This window comes from Camelus dromedarius, chromosome 9 (assembly GCF_036321535.1).
Source record: "Camelus dromedarius isolate mCamDro1 chromosome 9, mCamDro1.pat, whole genome shotgun sequence".
Taxonomy (NCBI): domain Eukaryota; kingdom Metazoa; phylum Chordata; class Mammalia; order Artiodactyla; family Camelidae; genus Camelus; species Camelus dromedarius.
In genome coordinates this window covers 7,672,094-7,695,629 of record NC_087444.1, presented here as the reverse complement: position 1 = coordinate 7,695,629, position 23,536 = coordinate 7,672,094, and the positions used below count along the sequence as shown (strand labels likewise).

The 23,536-nt window shown below is 39.6% G+C and overlaps 1 long non-coding RNA gene across 1 annotated transcript in view; it reads left to right on the top strand.

The window, feature by feature from the left end:
- LOC135322157 (uncharacterized) overlaps window positions 1–23,536 on the top strand; it is a 71,259-nt gene that overhangs the window by 3,891 nt on the left and 43,832 nt on the right. The window contains exon 2 of the long non-coding RNA XR_010382523.1: window positions 7,482–7,669. This is a non-coding gene — a long non-coding RNA (uncharacterized LOC135322157). The remainder of the gene's footprint in view (window positions 1–7,481; window positions 7,670–23,536) is intronic.

Sequence of the window (23,536 nt, the reverse complement as noted above, 5' to 3'; positions counted from 1 at the left end):
ATATAATGTATTATTGATCAACCTTGAACATTTCAGAAAGAAGAAATGTGACCATATTGTGGGTGTGGGGGCAAATGACTGTGGTCTGTGTTTCAGAACTGAGTTCAGTCTGAAAGGCCTATGTGTGAGCTCTGGACTCAGATCCCATAGGAGCTATTTTTCAGTCTTTTTCAGAGGGATCTGGAATCCTTTGATCTCTTCTTTGCTGGTGCAAAATGTAATGCAAGTTTTAGCACATGATGTCCACACCCATTGCTGACCGCAGGACAACACCGGGTCTTTGACCTCAAACCTTGACCTTGCCTCTGTGTTTTAACCAGTTTCTGCGAACACTGTACTGTCAGCATTCACTTTGGCATTCCACTAGAGAAATACATTTTTAGAAGGACATATCATCTAACAGACTACTTCTGTTACTTCTCCTTGTTACTTTTTTTTTTCTATTTTTACTTCTTAAATGAATTGAGAAGATCATTAGAGAAAATGTAACATGTCAGTGTGAAATATCTCCCTTCACATCTTCATAGTCAACAAGTTAGCTGTGTACTGTGAGGTCCTTTGTGAAAACCTCAGCCAGATCCTAGGATCAGAGGCTCACTCTCCAGAAGTACAGGGGTCCAGAGGTGCTGGTGCTCTAAGGGGTGCTCCAGACAGAAGGAAGCCTGTTTTGACTCATGTGGCTCCTGCTCAGAAGGAATTCTGGAAATAAGGTTTGGTTTTCATTCTTCTCAGACTCTAGTGAGGTTGGACCTGAGTGTTCAGTCTCTCACTGCTTGTGGGAGTTGGGGGAGTAGAGCTTTGCCTCATCTCATCACTGATGAGAATTACTATCTTAGTTGTCTCAGGAGCCTTGTTCTGGGAGCAAATCAAAGTTCATCATTACCAAAGGCACACCAACATTGTGGTAAAGGAGAACATGGCAGATGTCTTTAGCTATTTGAAACTTTGCCATATGAAAAAGGACTGAAACTTACTCCCTATAACCCCAAGGAATAAAATCAGGAACCTTGGTACTAGACTTCAGTCCAAAATAAATAGCAGAGCTTTCTACCAATCAATTGTCCTGATACAGAGTGGACTGTTAGTGTTGATACTGAGTTTTCCATGACGTGAGATACTCACACAAGTGGGAATTCTGCAAAGTGTTCAAATATCAGGGAATGATATGAATACATAAATTCTAGTTCTCCTTATCCATAGGCTATAATTTTGTGACTCTGCCTTTTCTTTTCCCAAATCTGTTGATTAGCCAGTCAGAATTTTTCAAACATGTCAAATTCAAATGAGCAAATATATGAAAAACAAGCTGTTTTTCTTCTCTCTCTTTCTTACTCTCATTTTATTGTAGACTCTGGTCTTGTCTTCTAACTTCTACCCGTTAGGGGCATAGAAGGAATAACCTCCAAGTAGAAAAGTATGTGGTATGAAAACAGTACACATATAAAAAAATCACACGGGATTTTGGAAAACTATGTGCAGAATTTCACTTTTTTTTTTTTTTTTTTAAAGCTTGGAAAGAAAGGCAGTCTTGTAATGAAGTCTTAGGTGGCATGTGAAATGAGGAATCAGGAATCTGGCTTTCCTGCTGTGTTTCCTATCAGTGGAAAGCTTTATTCACATATGAACAATTCTTTCTCTCAGCCTGGGTGGTCCCAAGAGAGGCACTGAATGAAGAGCTGGTGGGAAGCACAAGTGCTGTATCTATTCTGCCTTCTATTCAAGGGGTAAAAAGGAAATTACAAGCTTCTTTCGGTGTCTGACTCACATGTTACATGTAGGCAACTTCCTGTATCACAAGAAAAAGAAAATTGACTCTCTGTCCTTTGTTAGAGTGGGGTTGAGTTTAGGCTCTGCAGTGAAGTGGTTTGAAGATCCTTAGAGGGAGGGTAGTATTAAGCCTGATGTAGGATGTTCAAACCACTGGGTTGGAGGAAGAATGATGTGTAATTGTATCACTCTGTGACAGAAACCACATAGTAATTCGTTACCTGAACAGGGAAAGTTACATATAAAGAATTGTTGACTATAACAGGGGATTCAAGTAGTTAAAAATTAGATGGTATAAACTGAAGAGAACTCTAAAAAAATACAAGAATAGCATATGTAAGGAGCAGCCACTACCTGGAGGGCTGAGATACACACGCTTTGTTGGAGAAGACACAGTATGCGTCACTAGAAGGCAGAGAACTGACTGGGGTACTCACGGGTGGAATTTGCTGGAAATCTCAATCTAGGGTTCCAAGGAGAGCTGTTCATGAGGAAGTGTCTCCCCAGAGGTTGCTCTCCGACGAAACCACCCAAGGGAGGTGCCGGGGAAGCTGCTGGCTGTTGAATTCTGCTGACTGCTTTTGGTTTCATTTATTACTTTTCTTGTTGTCCTCAATTCCTTTGATTTCTGCTCTTTTTATTATGTCCTTCCTTATACTTGGTTTGTAATTATTTTACTCTTTCTGTTTCTAGTTGTCTTAGATTAGAAGCTTGGATCATTGGTTTGAAATTTTTCTTGTATAGTTATGAGTGTGTAGTGCTATGAATTTCCCTTAAGCACGGCTTTAGGTTCACCCCAGATTTTGATACCTTGTGTTTTCATTTCCATTCAATTTAAAATCTTTAATTTCCTTTGCGATTCCTTTTTTTTTTTTTTTTTTTTTTTTTTTTTTTTTTTTTTACAATCACCTCTTCTCTTTCTGTTTAAATCTGGCTGATTTCTATCGATCTCTTTTAAATTTCACTTCTTTTCTTAGTTGTGTTAAATCTCCCACTGAACCTGTTGAAGGAGTTCCTCAGATGTCACTGTATTTTTTACTTACAGCATTTCCTTTTGCTTTTTTCATATAGTTTCTGCTGAAATTCCTGTATGTTCTTACATGCTTTCCACCTTTCCCATTAGAGTCTTTTGCATTTAAACATAGTCGTTTTTAATCCCTGTCTAATACATAGACATCTGGGTCATATCTGAGTCTGGTTTTGGTGATTGCTTTGTCTCTTGACGTGTTTTTTAAATTGCTTCTTCATGTTTCTTCTAGGTTTTGTATGCGGGATATTAATCTTGTGTAGGAATGTGGAGAGGGAGGTAAATGGAATCTGGAAATAGGAGCTTGGAAATTGTTACCCCTCTTACCTTGCTAAACCTTTTGCATGGAGATTGAGTTAATCTAGTCAGAAATTGAGCTGGGTTTGTGTTTTGTTGTTATCATAGTTACTGTCTGTGCACATTCCTTGGTGCATTTGCGTGTTCCTGTTACAGGATCTTCCTACCAGCAGTTATCTTCCAGTGGCACCGTTGCTCATTCTATTGTGTCTAATAGTATTTAATAATATGTTATGTTTAATTGTATTAGGGCTGTACCTATGGTGGTCTACTCACTTAGTATACACTTGTGTATTTCTTTTCTAACTGATGGAAGTAAAACCAAGTTCTGGTGATCTATGCCTGAAATGCAGAAGCAGAGACTGGTTACATAGCCTCATCCTTCATCCCCACCCTTGCCTCTTCCTTGCTCCTGCACAACACACAGGCACTTCTATGACATGCACATTCTCTTTGGTGCACAGTCATACTGCTTTCTTCTTGGCTTCTTCAATTCAACCCATGTAGAAGAACGTCTTTGTTTCCCTCTTGTTTTATAGCCCGATTGTTCCTCCTTGAGAAGACATCTACTTTTCAGGACCTTATACACCACTTCTATTTACCAAAGACCAAAAATGCTCCCTTTTATTCAAGAATTTATTTATTCCATTTTCCTTTTAATGACAGCTGATGGTTGAATATTTTAAAATTTCATATATTTCTGAGAACAGAGGTATAAATGTCCTCTTCCCGTCTTGAGAGCTATGATGGCCAGGGACTCTGAAACACATCCTTCCCCATTTTTAGTGTCAGTGCCTAATGGAGTCAAATGTAGACAGTATCCTATTTCCTATTATGTTCTCAGGTTCACACAAAAATGCCAGAATTAACACTATTCCACCCACAGTGCTCACTACCAAAAGGGGAACATCTTTACTGTTGAATAAAAACAATCAAAGAAGGAAAAAATTAAAATACTGACTTTGGAAACTATCGAAAATTCTTGAATTGGTGTCAGAAAATCAAGATTCACGTGGTTCAGAATGTATTGCATGACAAACAGCTTTTCCTGGCTGAACCTCATCACTGATTTCCTTCTTTGATCATATTTCCTACCTTCTGTCTCTATCATCAAAGGTATTTCTATTAGTAAGAGTTATTATCTCATTCTTCTTAGGTTAGTCCAAGAGCATTCTCTAACATCCCCTGAATAAATTTCTTTCAAGACAGTTAAAGGTACAGGCAACTATCCTCTTGCTCAAATAAAATGCATGGTTTCACATTTGTTTGGGCACCTGAACTCCTTTAGTAAGGAAAAATGTAATGTTTCCATTCAGGGTACAAGGATATTCACAAAGCATTTGTTCTTATTTGGGGATGGGTGGTCAAGGACAGAGCTTACTTTAGTACAGATGTGTTTTTAATCATTGCTGTAAGAAATAAACATCTTAGATAAGACCAGAGACAAAGAGATTCTTTCGGACAATTATCCTCCATATGGATCTGTGTTGTCATCATTTCTCTTTCTAAAAAAATCTCTCAAACATTATTCCTGGGAATTCTGTCCCCTATTTTTACCTCACACCATTCAAAGCTATTAATTTCTGGAGCTGGGTGTATTACCCCATGTAACAGGGTCAGGACAGAAGCATTGACTTACAGTGACTTGAATAACGTAGATACTTGCTTCTCTCTTGCATTTGAGAAACGTGGAAGATACAGCGTAGGACTGAATGGCATTCCACAGGGTTAGGGAAAGATGTGGGTTTCCATCTCTTTGCTACCTTTCTTGTGCATTAGTCACCATTCTCAAGTTTGCTGATGGTCCAATAGGGCTACATTCCAGTCAGGAAGTAGAAAGGGCTAAATCAAGGTGAGCACCCTTTCTTCAAGAACACCTCCTGGAAGATGCTTTACATCACCTTCACATAGGCCAGCTCTCAGTCACATGGCCACACCTGGCTGCACAAAGAGAGGGGGAATGTCTACATGTTGAGCTGCCGTGTGCTCACCTAAATTTGGGGATTTCTGGCACTAAAAGGAAAAGGGAGGATGATTTTGGCAAACAGTCATTGATGTCTGCCCCATGCCACATTGATAAGCTGCACATTTTTAAGAAACATATCACAGAAGCCAGTCAAGTTCAGAACTGAGAATCCCATTTATTCTAAAAGATAATTCATAAATTCAGTTGCATGCCATTCGTATGTTAGAGCAGCCTGCACACCATAGCGATTTTGAATGCAATTCTAGTCTCACACCTCAATATATAGCTCAATAGAATTAAAATCTATTCACAGTCATTTTGATACAAGCCTAGAGTCATTTCCTCATAAAAGCTAACATGAAAAATATGGAAGTTACTGATTAATATGTCTCAATAAATTCTTTAACAGTTTTAGTGTATGTGTTCATACCATTAGGTGTATTAATATTTTATCTTCTGCTTGTTAGACCAGTTTTATGTTCTGTGGTGTTACATCCACAAGAGTTAAAAGAATCCAATGATCTGTAATAATCGGAAGAATCAATAAGAATTCTTTACACTCAAATTAAAATATTAAAGGAAATATTTAATTGAGGACTGCATCTGATTAGAGTTACATTGGCACTACTCTGCATCCTCAAATTGATTTGTATGAATCCACAAGTTTGTCTTCTTGTTAACAAAATATATGCCAATTTTAAACCTAGCCATTCAAAATGAATCAGATTAAAAATTAACTCTTAATTATCAAGGGAAATTTTAATTTCTATTTAAATTTAAAGCAATACCTTTCACCAAAAAGTTCATTCAGTTAATTCTTTAGATCACAAAAAATTTTGTCCTGACCCCATTCACTCTCAAATCATTGTTCCATTCCTCCACTTTCTTTTGGACAAAAACTCTTTGAAATATTATTCTATATTTTGTGTATTCAATTACCCTCCTCCCAATCTGTCCTGAATCAACTTCGGTTAGGTTTCCCCCTCGCCATTCCGCTCAACCTCTGTCAGTGACTTCTAGTTTTCTAAATCCGATGGTCACTTTTGAGTACTCATCTTATTAATGCATCTGCAGCCTTGGTACCATTGATCACTTCATCCTTTTTGAAGTTCTTTTCCCTCTTGGCCTCCAGGACACTACATGCTTCTTGTTTTTCTCTTATCTCAATGGCCTTTCATTTTCGGTTTCTTTGGCTGGTTCTTCCTTATCTTACCAAACTCTTAGTGTAGAAGTGCTATGGAGCTTACACTTGAACTTGGTTTTCTCTGTGTGCTCAAGGTCTTAACAAGTCTGGTGGTTTTAAAAACAGTCTCTACACTGATGATGAAACGGTTTACAACTATAACCTGGATATTTCCCCTAAACCCAGACTCATTGCAATTGCCTACATGACATTTCAACAGACATAGGAAACAAATTTATGGTGACCAAAAGGGAAAAGGGGGAAGGGATCAATTAGGACTTTGGGGTTGGCAGATACAAACTACTATATATAAAACAGATAAACAGCAAGTTCTTATTCTATAGCACAGGGAACTACATTCAATATCTTGTAATAACCTATATGAAAATGAATATATGTATGTGTGTGTATATATGTATGTGTGTGTATGTATGTGTGTGTGTATGAATCACTATGCCATACATTAGAAACTAACACAGCATTGTAAATCAACTAAACTTCAAAAAAATCTAATAATAATTTTCAACGTAATTCATCTAAAACTGAGCACCTGGACTGTGCTCCAAGACTTCCTCCACAGTCTTCTTGAACTTAGTGATGCCTCCATCATGCCAGTTGATCCAGCCCAGAGCCTTGGAGTCATTCTTGAAGCTGTTTTGTACACCATATGTAATCATTTAGCATTACCTCTTAGCATTGCCTTCAGAGAACATTCAGTCTCTGACCATTTCTCACCATCGCCACTGCTCTCATGATAAACCAAGCTACAGACAACTGTTGTCTGGGGATTATTGCAATAGTTTCCTAACTGTTCTTTCTTGTTCTCTTGCCCACTGTCAGTTTCTTCTTATTTGAGCAGTCATGTCATTTCTATGCTCAAAACATGCCAATAGCTTTCCATTTTCACTCTACGTAATAGCTGAAGTCTCTCTGAGATTCTTGTCTGCTGTTCTCCTAGAAACTTTCTGCCCTGCAAGTCACAGGGCTCTGCATTTAGCACTATAGATGGGGTGAGAGAGAAATGAACTCCTCTGGGAGCTTCCCAGACACAGTGGGGAAAGACGGGTGCTTACACAATCCTCTCCTGTTCCTTTGCGGGATAAATCATGGGCCGAGGAAGATCTTTCTTGGCCCTAAGCCGTACCACCTCAGGAGACAGTGACACAGCTGAAGTCAAACTGCTCCTCTTACCTACTCCACTGTGTCCTAACCTGTTCGTTTGTTTGTTTCTGCCCCAACAGTGCGCTGGAACTTCTCTTCTGGAAACCCGTACTTCCACAGATGCTCTCTAATCCACATCTGGTTGTCTAAGTCGGCATTCTCCAGGGGCTCCCAGACTGCAGACCAAGAGAGGCTGGAGCGGGTTCACAGGCCGCTGCAGGGTCCGCGGCTGAGACTGAGGTCTGTCTGCCTCTTACCCTCCGCACAGGTGGGTAGGTGTCCTCCCGGGCCCCACGGTGTATGGCGCTGGATCCCACAGCTCCCTCACCCTACCCTGCTGTGACGCTGGTGTCACTGCTCACTGTAACCTTGAATTTTAGCACCCCTGCTTCTTTGGCCTTCTTCTTGTCTCCAGAAGTTTTCTTTAAAACCAACTAGGGAGGAATATTTCTCATATCTCTGAATAAGAAACAGATAAGCCACTAAAACCATAATAAAGGAAAAAAAAAAAGGATTAGCCCCATCCAACTGAGTTAAAAATAAACAAAACACTGATTCACTAGAAATTATTGGTAAGAGGCTTGTGCTTTGAAATGCCTGCTTTAATGAATCAGAGGCAAATAAAAGCAACTGAATAAAGTATCTATTACAGAAAAATCATTTCACTTAACCCAATTTAGAGTGAATGACCTTAATTGCCTCTTTGAACATGGGAAGGACCCTTCCACCAGATAGTGGCTCCAGGGTGTAAGTGGGTAAACTTTCAATGAAGGAATTTTTTTTAGTTAAGAAAGGCTGTATCGCGAGAAAGTTCGAGGTCTAAGAAAGACTTTTTCCTACAAAGAAGTAGTGTGAGAAAACTTCGGGTAGAAGTAAATGGCATGTGTGAAAGTTGAAGGTGAGACCACAAAAGACATTACAGGAAGTGGAAGTTACTTTTATGTAACCACAATAGCATGGATGAGTGGAAAATATGTAATGCCAAAGGAATGTAGCTTTCTGAAGTTTTGTGACCCAACCAGCAGTTTTATTTTGATCCTGTAAGACTTTCTGAGAAGGAAAGTATGTAGTGATCCTGTGACCTGGTGGGTCTTTACTCCTGGCTGAATTTCCAGGTCATTCAGTTTCCTCATCCATAAAATGCAGGTTTAATTGCAGAAGTCCTTTTCAGCTTAAAAATAATTTGTAAATCAACAACAAGTAGAGTAAGAATTGCTCTAAAACCCAAGATGTAAGAATATCATGTAGCCTTTTTTTCTAGGTGAAATGAAATCTGGTGTATTTATTCAACAAATAATCATTTAATGACTATTATATGCCATGAGTGTGCTCAATTCTGGAGATATTTTTGGAAAAGAAGGCAGACAAATTCTTGCCCTCCTGGAATTTTTCCTAGCTTTCATTTTCCAAGGATGAAGTCTAATATCACTCATTTTTCACAGGTCCTGCCCTATGTCTTGGATTATTCCAAACCTGTGATTTACACAGCCCGGGAAAAATAAGAGAAATCCTTGGCTTTTTGTGTATGGCTCCCACAATTGCCATTGCCTCTGTCTGATCATAAGATACTGTTGAAAATGCCTGGCTCTGCAGGTGGCATCCCTTCTTAAGAACAAAGTGTTGTTCTAGGAACTTTTGCCAAGGCTCCTTTTACGTCTGTTTCCACAGGGACTCGTGTATCTGTCAATGTCTTAGATCCTGTTCTTTTTAAAAAAAATTTTTTATAATGCTATGAATAAGTTAGCCAGTGTATGCTACTCCGCAAAACCCCACCTTTGTCCATCTCTCTAGTCTCTGAGAATCAAGCTACCGTGAAACTTTGAACTACTACCCTGCTCAATTCTCAAGGCTACCGCTTCCACCGTGTCCTACTTTGGGCAATGTAGTCCTTATCTTCTTACGGCTGAAGGCTGCAACCAGTGGCCCAAGGATTGAGTCTAACTCACAGATGGGCTTGTCCTCCAGGTGCTACAGTCTCCATGACTCCCTTTTAGTTCCCCAAAATACACTGGAAAATCTGCGTCATCATTCTTTCACTGTTGCTTTTCTTATATTTGTGGATAAGAGCACAACTCCAAAAACTCAAGATTGTTCAAGTTTAAATCCAAGCTCTGTCACTCACTACCTATATGGCTCGGTCAACTTGTTTAGCCTGTTTATCTCTGTATTTCCGTTTCTCCATCTTTAGATTGCAGATGAATAAAAGACACCGGTCTCATAAGGACTGTAAGGTTGTAAGGATTAACTGAATTAGTGTATGTGTGGCACTGAGAACCATATGTAGCACATAGTAAGTGCTCTGTAGGTGTTTTTATTTTATATTATTACTGTTTATTATTTATCACTATTACTGACCTGGCTTTTTTAAACATTTGAATGAAGTCAGTGGACCAGATCTATCCACATAAAGGTCTTAGTGAGAGTTTTCTTCAAAGTAGTTCTACTCTCAGCCACACTTTACCAAGGTTTTTGGCCTTTAACAACAAAAATGTTTCACTAGATCCTTAGAATTTAAAGAAAAGGTCTAATGGAAAATTTTTTTGGAAGAAGGAGGTGTGTGAAGATTTATCTCTCATTCCTTTGATGTGACTTTTTTAAAAAATTACCCTATTTAACAGGCCAGAGGAAGTGTACCAAGTTTCTAACTCTGAAATCTGCATGGATTTCCTAACTCTGCCCCTTACTTAGGCATCACCAAGAAGATGTTTCTGCTACATTGAGAAATTGGCTAAATTTTTCTCCCCATCTGTTTCCTAAGACTAAATGGTGGCTTTTCATTCCACATCACTTATAACTCAAGGTAATTTGAATTGCTCCTTCAAGTCTCAGTCTTAACCTGTTAGCTGGCTTGTCAATAATCCGTTTTCTGTGATGAGTCAAAAATATTTTTCACTTGGTGAATAAAATATGTATATTTCATTTTATTGAACCATTTCAAGTTTCTAGAGTTGAATTGCTGATATCTTGAGATTCTTTGCACCTGCTTAATTTTGATACATGACCTCTACATCGCTTTGAAAGTCAAACGTCTCATGGGGGAGATTTTATTTTAATGTACACACTGGCAGGTTTCACAGGTTCATAAGCTCTTTCTTTCATGTACAGAGAATGAAAAGAAATGATCCTTTGCCAGCCTGTCAGCCAGAGTTTCATTACCTATGTCTGACCATGTCCCTTAGGTAGACACAGCGACCAGGAGCAGCTGGGTTTTATTTCTTGCTATGACATTTTGTAGACATTTATAAGGAACCATGGTTGTAGATCTAGAAATAAGGTACATGTAGAGACCAGGAGACCTAATTTCAGAAACGGCCTGAATGAGCCTATGATGAAATGGGCAGATCCTAATCCAGCTTCTTGTTGCCTTATCTTCTGAGTAATAAAGCCCTGCCACTACCTGGGGGAGGAAAGGCCTTTCTATAAGGCTGCACCTCAGACACTTTCTCCCTTCTGCATATGCTGGTCCTGCAGTGTGCTTTAGGAATGTGGACATCGGGGATGGGGAGGGCGAAGGTGGTGAGGGATTGAAGAAATCAGGGAACGGGGACATTTTTTAAAGTGTTTCAGAACGACAACTCCAGTGAGGCACGTCAGAGAACACGTTTGCTATGGTGGTGGCTGTAGTTGTAGTTGTGGTGGTGGCTGTAGTGGTGCAGGCCTAGAGACTAAGAAGGTCAAAAGAAAAGAAAAAAGAAACATATTAACTATGTTTCAAGAATTGCGTTCAATGCTCTACAAATGTTACTTCTTTTTACCCTACAATAATGCTATGAGATAAAAACTAATTTTTTTGTGTGCCTGTTGTAAAGGTGAGAACATTTGGGATCGAACAGGCAAAGTAACTTGTCCAGGGTAACCTGTCCAGTGAGGGCAGAACCAGAATGAAACCCAGTCTGTTTGTTTTAGATCACGCAGTGAGAGAAGCAAAGCCTACTTGCCCTCAGGACTTCCCTGAAGTATGGACAATTTTATTTATTGATCATTTATGGTAGACTTATAGACCATGTAAAGTTACTAAGCTCTTTTTAGGAGTATTTCTTTTTGTTGTTGCCATGGCTTTAAATGCAATTTTAGAAGTTCCCTCTCTTCATGTTTAAAAATTATGGTGACACTGATGACTATGTTGCTAGTTAGGCTCTGGTGAATTGTCTTCTTCAGGTAGCAGGGACTTACTTTGCGTGTTCATGGAGAAGTAAGGAGGCAGAGGAAACTGTTTTCCAAATGTCACAGTGAAATCCGATCTATGGAAAACTGGAACGTTTTTTGAGATTCGACAACTGGTCTGAGACCAAATAGCAGTTCTTGTGACCTGGCTGTTTTGTCATCCACTCGGAAATGGGAGTCTGTGAATTCTTGCTCTGGGCGCTCCAGGTCCCCCAGCTGAGGCCCGTACAGAAGGGTCACACACGGTGACAAAACATGACAACTTTAATAGAAGACATTGTCTCCAATTGTTTTCCTCACTGGGGATGAGGAGGACGTGATAGGTACTTAGACACCTCCTCAGTACAGCTCACATTTGCAATACACATTTACAGCTGTATTTACTGTAATTGCTGTAAAATAAAGAAATGACTTGTATTTACAAGTTTGCACTAAAATGATTACAATTTAAACTGTCAAGAAATAGGACACTTTTTAACTTCTAGTTGAAAATAGAGATTGAGGTTATTTGAAAACTTAGTGATTTTTCCACTTAGATTATTAATTAGACAACTTCATTAAGAATTGAGTAAACTTTCATTTCTAGCTTTAGCATTGGGCATCTTGTTTAATCATAGTTCTTGCCTGCAATGGACTGAATGTTTATGTCCCTTCAAAATCCGTATGTTGAAATCCTAGCCCCCTAAGATGGGAACTTTAGGAGGTGATTAGGTTCTGAGAGCAGAGACCAGATGCATGGGGTTAGTGCCTTTTATCAAAAAGACCTTGGAGAGGTCCCCCACCCCTCCTCCATGAGAGGTTATAGTTAGCAGGTGCTAGAGCCAGAAATTTGAACCAGAAATTGGGTTCACACTAGACACTGAATCTGCTGGTGCCTTGCTTTTAAACTTCCCAACCTCCAGAACTATGAGAAATAAATTTCTGTTGCTTATAAGCTACTCAGTTTATGGTATTTTGTTCAGCTGCCCCAAACAGACTAAGACATAGCCATAGAATTAATCTTTCCTGCAACACGATGTATTTACAGTAAGAAGAATAGTGGGCTTGGAATTATTTTGTATTAATAGCTTCATGATTTTAGGTAAGCTTACTTAAATTTTCTAAGCCTCAGATTTCTTATGGTATTTAAAATGGAGTTAATAATTCTACTTTGCTGTAAAACAATTATTAGTAAACTTTTGGAAAAAAAGCTTGAAAAATATATTGTGTTTGAATCATTCATCAAACAGTGTCTTGAACAGAGGAGTTAACTGAATTACGCTGGAATGAGTTTAATGTAATTTAATTTACAGTGACTGGAGAATCTTTGTTTTTGTTTTTTTTTAAGTCCTCAGATTTTGAGATCCTTAGCCAATCAGAGAATCCTGACACATACATTTTAATTGGATTTAGTTAGGCATGAGAGAGAACAGAATTATCAAAAAGAGTGACCTAAACTATCTCTCTTTCCTCACTTGACCTATAAAATCGTCTCTTGCGATTGAGACTGTGGCCTTCAGCAGATTCCTTGAGCTGCCCAGTGTCAGCTGATACTGGCAATTATGTGCAAGGAGACTTATCGGCAGTGACAATGACATTAATGCCTGTGGAGTCAAAGCAAGCCACAGGCATATGGAAGCGCATGCTATCTTTTCCCTTTAAGTAATTTCCTCTCTGAATGAGAAAAATATACCTATATACAGCTGCTTCTAGAAAAAAAAATTTTTTTCCAAAAACCAAAGGTTTCTCTACCCATGAGGGTAGACATTGGAACGGCACGCGGTCCCTGGGGGTGAGCACTGCCTCTCGTCTGTGCCTGTTATGGGCCTGAAGTGTGTTAAGGACCCCGGACGCTTTAGCTTGGGTCTGTCGGGGCTACATTAGTCACACAGGAGGAAATCACCAACCTGCTGGTAACTCGTTATTTGAAAATATGTATTCCACAATGCACCGGCAGAAATATAAAATCCAGCCTCACCATAGGAGTGTAGAGATTGGGCTTTTTTCACTCTCTCAATGATTTTATTCAGAGAAGGATTATCTTTCCTTTGTTTCAAGCTGCAGTGATTCGGCAAATGTGCAGGCTCCCTGAAGGAGGGGTTTGAAACAGAGAGAGAGGGAGCTGGGAGGGAGATGCACGTTGAGCTGGCACGTGGTGTCACTGAACAGACTTAAAGGTATTTTAATCATAGGCCTTTAGTGCTATTTTAGAACCTGTGTGTGGCTTCCCAGCATATCCCCTCCCTTCTGCTCCAGCTGCTGAGGCATACGCAAACGAACACAGTGCATTTAAGGATCCTGCATTTTTGATCCCAAGAGCTGAGAACGAGCAAGTTTGCAAAACCACGTGCCTAGAACAGTGCCCCTGTGATTACAGCTCCGCCTTCGCATTGACGGGGCTTCAAGAGCCCGTGACAAGCAGCTACCTGTGCAGGTTCAGGCTCATTGATTTGCTGCTGCCTTATTTCCCCTGAAATACGCCTCTCTGTTCATGCCACCCTGGTTTCTAGTCCACCCTGTAATTTGTGCAAAAGAAAAGCATCAGACGTGCCTGCTTAAACATACTGGCATTTTGCAGAAGAGAACAGATTGGCCCTGTTTTCTTTCTGCCGTCAGTTTGAAGTACTTGAACCTTCCTAACAGCTGTGAGACAATATTTATTCTCAATCAGCAACTGATTTCATGAATCTGACACTATGTCATGTATGTGACTGTTTATTAAGCCAAGCAGAGCTGCCCGTGTGATGAGGCAGAACTTCAGCAGGAGGAGATCAAGAGTGCGCCGAGAGGGAGCTTTGGGATCGTGGAATGAATGGGTCGGACTCTATTCTAGGAATCTCACAAAATGGTTCAGGAGGAGGCCAAGGATTTCTGTTTCCAGGAAGGCCAGTCAGACTCACTGGCAGAAGGAATGTTTGTAGAGTTTTACCTGGTGATGGTGGTGGTGGGGGTGTGTGTCTGGGGCTCAGAGTTAGTGCAACAGAAAACTCGTGGGAGGATGCTTAGGAAGTAGCCATTGGTGTGTGAATTTCACAGGATATCAAATAAATTTCACCAACTTCTGCTTGTTTTTATATTATTGCTAAGGAGCCACAGAGAAGGGTTTAGATAATGCACCTTTGGAGTGTGTGCATAGAATCACTTTGGGAGCTTATTAAAAATGCAGAATCCTGTTTGTGTTCTTTAGACTTTCTTGCTTAGATGGTCCAGGGTGGAGCTAAGGAATTTGCATTTGAAACAATCACCACAGGAAATTCTTTAAAAAATTTTTATTGAAGTATAGTTGATTCGCAATGTGTTAGTTTCTGGTGTACAGCAAAGTGATTCAGCTTTATACATACATACCACATCTTCTTTATCCAGTCATCTATCAATGCACATTTAGGTTGCTTCCATGTTTTGACTATTGTAAATAGTGCTACTATGAACACGGGGTGTATATATCTTTTTGACTTTGAGTTTTCTCCAGATATATGCCCAAAAGTGGGATTGTTGGATCATTTGATAACTCTGTTTTTATTTTTTTAAGGAACCTCCATACTGTCCTCCATAGCAGCTGCACCAATTTGCATTCCCATCAACAGTGTAGGAGGGTTCTTTTTTCTCCGCACCCTCTCCAGCATTTATTATTTGTAGACGTTTTAATGATGGCATTGTGACTGGTATGAGGTGATATTTCATTGTAGTTTTAGTTCACATTTCTCTAATAATTAACAATGTTGAGCATCTTTTCATGTCCCTGTTGATCATCTGTATGTTTTATTTGGAGAAATATCTATTTAGATCTTCTGCACATTTTTTGATTGGGTCTTTTTTTGTTTGTTTGTTTGTTTGTTATCGAGTTGTATGAGCTGCTTGTATATTTTGGAAATTAATCCCTTGTTGGTCACATCATTTGCAAGTATTTTCTCCCATTCTACACGTTATCTTTTTGTTTTGTTTATGGTTTCCTTTGCTGCACAAAAGATTATAAGTTTGATTAGGTCCCATTTGTTTATTTTTGCTTTTATTTCAATTGTCGTGGGAGACTGACATAAGAAAATACTGCTATGATACGTCAGAGAGTGTTTTGCCTGTGTTCTTTTCTAAGAGTTTTATGGTGTCATGCCTTATATCTAAGTCTTTAAGCCATTTTAAGTTAATTTTGTATATGGTGTGTAGGTGTGTTCTAACTTCATTGCTTTACATGCAGCTGTCCAGCTTTCCCACCACCACTTGCTGAAGAGATCATCTTTTCTCCATTGTATATTCTTCCCTCCTTTGTTGAAGATTAATTGATCAAAGGTGTGTCACCACAGGCAATTCTGGTGCATGTAATTTAAGCAAAACCATTTAAAATTTCAAAAGGAGCATAAGGAATCTAGTATTCTTGGTGCCCATGATTAAAACTCATCACCAATCCACAAATATTCAATAGTAGAATCAAGGAGCAAAATCAACTCTGTTATATTATTGTGTAATTTGATTGCAAGTGATGGGAAAGTAATTAACAATTTTTAGTTCTTAATATACATCAGATGATTGAAACAAAATAAGTTTTATTTAATCTCTAATAGAGCTCAGTAAGTCAGTTAATGTTACCTCATTTTGCAGGTGGTAAAGTAGGCCCAGAGCTGTTGAGTACCTTGTTCAAAATGACATATTTAGAAACTATCAGGGCCCTTTAGGCTCTTCACTCTCCCTGTTATGCTTAGAGAAGTTTATCTACCGTGGCTTCCATCACAAAGTCTACATCAACAAATACGAAATCTGTGCCTGCAGTCTGGATCTCTCTTGTGTTCTCCAGCCATCTTTCCAATGACCTGTTTGACATCCTTGCCTAGATGTTTTTCAATCACCACAAGTTCTACATATTCTTAATTTTACTTGCTTTTTTCCTCCTCATATCTATTTCTCCTCTACTATCCTGGAGCTCACCCAGTAGACCCTACCATCTACTTATTGATCCAAGTCCAGAATCACGGAGTTCTTTTGACTGAAACATCTAAATATCTCTTGATCCTATGTCTTGCCTATGCTCACTGTTAACATGATAATTCAGGCCAGCTTCCTCTCTTGCAGATGTATCAGTTAGTGTTTGCTGCGTAACATGAATTTCCCCATAACCTAGTGGCTTAAAATAGAGATCATCTTACTTAAATCATATTTATGTGGGTCAGCCACATAGTGCTTTTGGTCTGGACCAGTTTGGCTAATCTCTGTTGGGCTTTCTCTTGTGTCTGTGATCTACTGGTGAGTTGCCTGGTGGCTTAATGACCCACTGCGGCCCCACTCACACATCCAGTGGTGGGTGGGTTGTCAGCTGACAGCTGGATGGCTCTTGGCTAGGATGCCGAGGTTCTTCTCCCTGTGGCCGCTCATTCTCTAGCAGGCGAGCTTGGGCTCATCCAGGTGGCAGTGTCAGGATTCCAAGTGCAGTAAGAGAGAACAACTCCAGAAAACAAGAACTTTTCAAGTCTTGGTTTGCATTATATTTGTTAATGTCATCCAAAGTCACTGAGTCACTATGACAAGGCACTATCAAAAGCTGTGGATAGAGGGACAGGAATATTTTATATCCATTTTTGCAACCGATTACACTGTGACTTTATAATAGACTCTTAATAGTTTCATTACCCTCATTCTTCCCCTTCCACTCCCCTTTTCATACACCAGTCAGTGACAGTCTGTCAGGCCAATACTCTGCTTAAAACTTCACCGGCATGCCATGGCTCTGAATGTTCTAAAGTCCTAGCTCCTTAACGTGACTTACAAGGTGCAGGATTTTTATTCTACCTCTTCAGGCTTTGACTCTCTGCCTATTATATTCTTAACTTTTCCTGGTTACTCAGATAGCCAGATTTAGTCTCCCGTAGTCAAAGGGAACACGCTGCAGTATGCGCCTTCTCTCTCTCGACCTGAGAAGCTCTTCCTCATTTTCCTCTCTTCCTTCCCCTGTTTTGCCAAACTAATATATTAATCCATTCATCTGAGCCTAAATATCCCTTCTTCAGGCCTCCCTTTGCTCCTTTGAATAATAGCACTTACGCTTTATTGCAGTTATGTGCCCAAAGTGAGCTTCCCTCTGAGAATGTAAGCTTTGTGAAGTCAGGGACCATGTCTGCCCCCCCCAGCACTGAACCTCTGACATGTAGCACAGTGCCCGGTACGTAACAGGTGCTCCGTGTGGAAGAGCAGACACCCCCGACTGGCCTGCCTTCAGGACCCGTCTTCCTGTGGCTCACTGCAGCTGACACTCATTTGCTGATCTTTTCCTTTTGCTTATATATTTAATTTATTTTGTGTGCATGGACTAAAACTGATTTTAGTGATATAAGGGGAAGATAAATATATATATATATATATATATATACATATATATATTTACGTATACATATATACATATACATATAAAACAGTGTTATATATATTGCAGTTGACCTTGAACAGTGTGAGTCTGAACTGTGTGGGTCCACTTACACGTGGATTGTTTTCTGTGGTAAATACTGCAGTGATTTGTGGTTGGTTGATTCTGTGGATGCAGAACTGCAGATACGTAGGAACTGCGTACGTATGGAAGGCCAGCTGTTAAGTTATGCATATTTTGGACTGCACGGAGAGTCAGCGCCCCAACCCCTCTACTGTTCAAGGGTCAACTGTATATTTTTAGTAAATTTAGTAAATTCACATTGTTTCTTGTTCAGAGGTCAAGTGCAAATGACATTATATGTCAATGTATTTTTCTTGCATCCCAACCTCTTGAGAGAGAAAAATAACTGAGTGATTTAAGGTGAAAAGGTCTGGAGCCTTCCAAAGGGAGCTTAGACAGTTGCAGTGGTCTGAGAGCAGTCTCACCTATGTGGCCTGAGCTGTGTTCTGATGCTCCTGGACATTTTGCTGGTAGGCTGGCATCATGAAGATTGACCAAAGTCTGCTCTGTGGAGGCCAGTCAACTCTGGAGGCCATTCTAAAAGTCATGGAAAACCTACTTGGGAAATAAAGTTCCAAGGCCTGACTTCCATGACTTGTGTCATTTCAGAAGTGTAGCCTGTGACCCGTACCATTTGTGTCAGGTGAAACTGCCACAGTGAAGCTCATAGTAGCTCACCTCTGTTCCTATAAAGAAAGAACAGAAAGACATTTTCAGAAATCTTCTCCGGATACTAGGAAAAAAAATGTCAAATCAAATCATTCTTCTTAAATCAAAATTATCTTAACTGCCAAGGAAAATTGTCATGTATAATTAATATAAATCTATTTACTTGGAAACCTACAGAGTGTTTCACAGCCTCTCCCTATACCCTTTACCTTCCAGGTTTCTCAGCTTTCCAATCTATGAAATGGAGACAGTCATAATCTTATACTACATAAGATTGCTATAGAGCTAAGATGAGAGAGTATTTTTGAAACAACTTTGTGTAAGATAAAGTGCTAGTCATTCATCAAACATTTCTTGACTACATACATTTCAGACCTTGTGGTAGGCCCAAGGGAGGGATATACAAATAAGTGAGGGACCTTGTTCTGATTGAGCACACAGCTGAGGGATAATACAAGATCATAATACAAGATGAACAAAACAGCAGTGTCACAGATAGGGTGCAATTAATTCTGTCTGGAGTGTTCGCAGAAGAGGAGACATTTGATGTGGGCTTGGAAGGATGGGTAAGATTTCACCAGAGGGAGAAGATAGGAAGGGCATTCTAGTCTGGTGTCTACCTGTGATCTGTAACAGGACATCACTCTGTCTTTAAAACAGTGCTAAGTGGCAGGAAGATACCCAGAAGGCATATAAAAGGGGTATAACTGTGAGCCTTATTTATTTATTTTTGGATTAAGAGAAGACAAGCTAAGGTCATAAAACAAAACAGCATCAAGGACAACTGAAGCACAGCAGGAAGAAATAAAAGTTCAGCGGGGGAACGAGTAAGCTGTGACTTTCTCTGTTTGCCCTGAAAGTGCATGAGAGCTTTGAGGCCACCGCCCGCACCTGCGTGAATCGGGAGAGGATGCGCCTTCCTTCCTTAATGATCAGGCAAGTGAGCGTGTCAACCTAGAGAGTGAAAATCAAATCGAAAGTGACTAACAGTGTTTGGTCAAGGATACATTCGAATGCCGTTTACAAAACGACTTCAACAACAATTCTTGGGTGAAGCAGAAAGATAGGAGATTAGCTGAGTTCTAATTGGAATTATTATCAGCGCTTTGTGTCATAGGTATAAGGGCTCATTCCTCCTTTGTACTCTCTGAGCCCTTTTGCCAGGGGACTTCAGAGACCGAGAGTATTCTGATTTAGCTTTAAAGATAGAAATCTGGCAATACCAATTCAAGAAAAAACAGCGAATTTTTTTTACATTACTTAATTATTTTTTATTTTGGGGGGGAGGTAACTAGGTTTATTTATCTTTAGAGATACTGGAGATTGAACTCAGGACCTTGTGCATGCTAAGCATGTGCCCTACCACTTGAGCTATATACCCTCCCCAAAACAGCCAAATATTTTAAAGGTAAAGGATTCAAAATCTCAGGGGAAACATGTACACATACACAAAGCTCATTTCCCACTTTCGGACATATTAAGTTAAAGATTAGACATTTTATTTAAATGATCCAGAAGGATGCCACTGAAAGTGAAAGGGAGTGCGATTCATAATTGTCACCAGGACAACAGGTGCAAACCTGGATTGTCTTGGGCAAGCTGGATGTATGGTGACCTTAGTCATGGGAACCATACAGTTACCCTTTGTTAGACAGGATAAAGTAAATGCTTTTATTCCCTGCAAGGAGCTCTGGGGCTTCTGGTCTTGAAACACCAGAAGTTTGGTTTAGACAGAATTTATTATCTAGATGGGGATTGAGTGGGATAAGGACCAGTGTATAACATGAGGTTAAGAGCTTTGACTACTTTCAGATCCTGGCTAATTAACCGTGTGACCTTGGGCATGTTACTTAACCTCTCTGTGGCTCAGTTTCCTCATCAGTAAATTAAGGATAATAATTATGCGAATTAAATGAAGTAATATACAGAAATTGCTTTTACAACAGTGGTTCACAGGATCATAGAAATGTCTTTTATTTTTATGATATCCCCAATTTATTGATTGCAAAAAAAAATCAGAAAACAAAAGGAACAAATGAACAAATTATGTTCAGGGTTAACCTGATATTTAGGTTCACTTTAGTCAAAAAGTGATCCAGGATAGAGAGCTGGAAACTTGGATCTCTCCAGGAGGAAGTATTTCCCAGTGTTCTCTGGAAGTGAGTGGAGGGGAGAAGATGGTCTGACCAAGACCTTCTTTTATTGGTTTAAAGTCTCTGCGGTGTCCAGTGCTGGGTCTGATCTGTACCTGACTTGTCACTCGTAAAGTTGTGTTGTCAAGACAAATGAGGTTTGAAAAAAATACTAGAACAACCACAGCAAGTTCCCATATTTATATGCTTACATTTAAGTCTTGCCCATTAGGCTAAATCTTCTTCATTATTGTAAATAAAAATAATTGTAGCTACATTCTTGAGCATTTACTAGCTGCCAAGCCCTGCCTAAATGCTTCATATGAATTAACTCATGTAATACCTAAAATAAATATTTGAGTTAAGCACTATGACTATCACCATTTTGCAGATGAAGATACTGAGGAACAGAGGAATTAAGAATTTATTCATTTTGGTGTTTCATTATGCCAGATACATAACAGGCATCTAATAAGTATTGAATCAATTTCCTTCTAAGTTTATTAATATTTTCTAGTGGAACCCACTTACATCGTTGATTTTATTCAGTAGGAAGAAACTTGGCAATCTTTCGGAAGAAAAAACATTTACAACTGCCTTGTTATCCTTGCATATATTTGTCCTTGATATTTTGATCTCATCATTATGAACATTTCAAACAACCTTTCAAGTACCATCGTAGAAGGATAGAAGTGTTAAATGAGATTTTAAATTATGGAAATCAGCCCGACAAATGAATAAGGACAACTTTTAATAAATCATTTATATTTGGCTTTGGAAAGCATTATTGTGGACGTTTTTTCCTCTAAGGATTTGATTTCCTAATTATGTTTACCTCTGGACAATACTGTAACTGCTTGCTTGCATTTTCTGAGCAAACGCCAGCTGATAAAGGAAGGGGGCCCTGCTGAGCAGTTCTGTACGTGTCAGTAGGCCAGTCTGGGGTTAATGATGTGCTCTGAATTTTCCACATAGTGGAAAACCATACAGAAAAATTCCCCCAGTGGTTAGTACGCCTGTGGTAAAATGCAGAAAGGATGCCAAGCAGAGAGGGAGGCGGCAGGAAAGACAGCAGCAGAGAACGCAGGGGAGACAGCGCAGAGGAGCCATTAGCAGCAATTGATCAGGGAAACAAATAGAGGATGCTAGTAAATTTTTATTCTCCTCTGTGGGGTATTTTGCAAAGGTATTTTGTACCCTAAGTGGTTGGCTACAAAAGCAGACATCACAGGTTTAATGTTCTGGTCAGTTACAGAAAACAATAACAGGCGAGAAACAGTATTCCCAAGGATACGGTGATATCAATGTGTGTTTAGTTGCTGCATTTCAGATTTAAAGGGCCAGGCTCATGAAATGAATTATGGTTAGAGCAAATGCTTCCCCAAATGCCAAAGGGGTGCGATGGCTTACCCCTGCTTCACTCTTGTCATGCCTCAGATTGATAACTGAAATCTGAGAACTGCCATAATCTTATCAGACTTGCATCTTTAATAAAAGCTATTATCCTTAATGATCCATCCATTCAGTAAACACTCATTGAGTAGTAACCATGGGCAGGCAAACAGTCTGGAGAGGGAGAGAAACACTAAAACACTATTACAGCTCTCCCCCTAATTACAGCTATGTTAAATGCCATGAAGAAAAATTATATTATTTCTCAGAACATTGTGCAGAAGGACCTATCCTAGACTGGTGTGTATGCTGGGAGAGGAAGGCGGTTAAGAGAAAATGTCCCATAAGTTACACATAAAGAGACTTGAATAAATAGAAATTGGCCAGGTGAAGGTAGTGGTGGAAAGAGTCAGAGTATTCATGACTGATCTTACTCTATTCTTTATATTTAAAGGGTTTTGTAACTTCAAAAACTTAGCCAGTCGACTATTTCTGGCGTGGCTGATTGGAGAGAATGTAATGGAAATTGGAAAAAATCACAAAATAACAATAGGGCACTAGGCTGTTGTGTGTCTTTCTTCAAAACCGCTTCTCTCCACCCTGGAAAGCAGAGATATGTGGTAGAATTATAGAAGTGTCAGTGAATGGGTTGCCTTCTTTTTGGCCTTGAAGGTGTCAGCGGAGGGAGGAAGAGTCTGGGCTGGGCGGAGGTGGAAGGCGGTAACTGGGCGCCGGCAGATTGCTGTCCTCAGGGAAGCGCATCTTTATGGACTAAAGGGGTCACCCCCTGGACAGACAGGCGAAGGCATAAAATGCCTCCCAAGTTTGGCAGATATAAAAAAACTCAGAGGGCAGATATACAAAAATCCATCTCCAAAGACATTCTAAGGGGAATTCAGTGCAGTTCTAGAGCAAGGATTTTAAATCTAGACAACCTATTTATCACAATCATGTTGCTGATAATTTCAGGTGTTTATTTTTATCGACACAGGAGGGAGAGGAGACAACTCTTTCTATGTTTAATGATGATTTTGTAAATCGCCTCAGAATATGTCTGACATTAAAAGTAAAAATGAGTTAAAATCTCATGTTTTGAAAAAAAAAAAAAAGCTGTGTGGGAGGCAGTGCTGAGGCTGGGAGATGTGAGACGAATGCTCTCACGACGTTCACAGCCCCCGCCATCACACGGTGCAAGTTCTCGGGGAGGGAGGTCTTTGGCAGCAGCAGTGGCATCTTTAATCACATTTTCCTAAGAGCAGAAGATTTCATGTTCAAGTTTTTTATTCACATTAAGATTTGAAGAATTGCTCTTTAATTATGGAAATGTCAAAATATATTTCTGTAGTATCCTTTCAGAAAACAGATTCCCCGAGGAATAATTTAATGATAG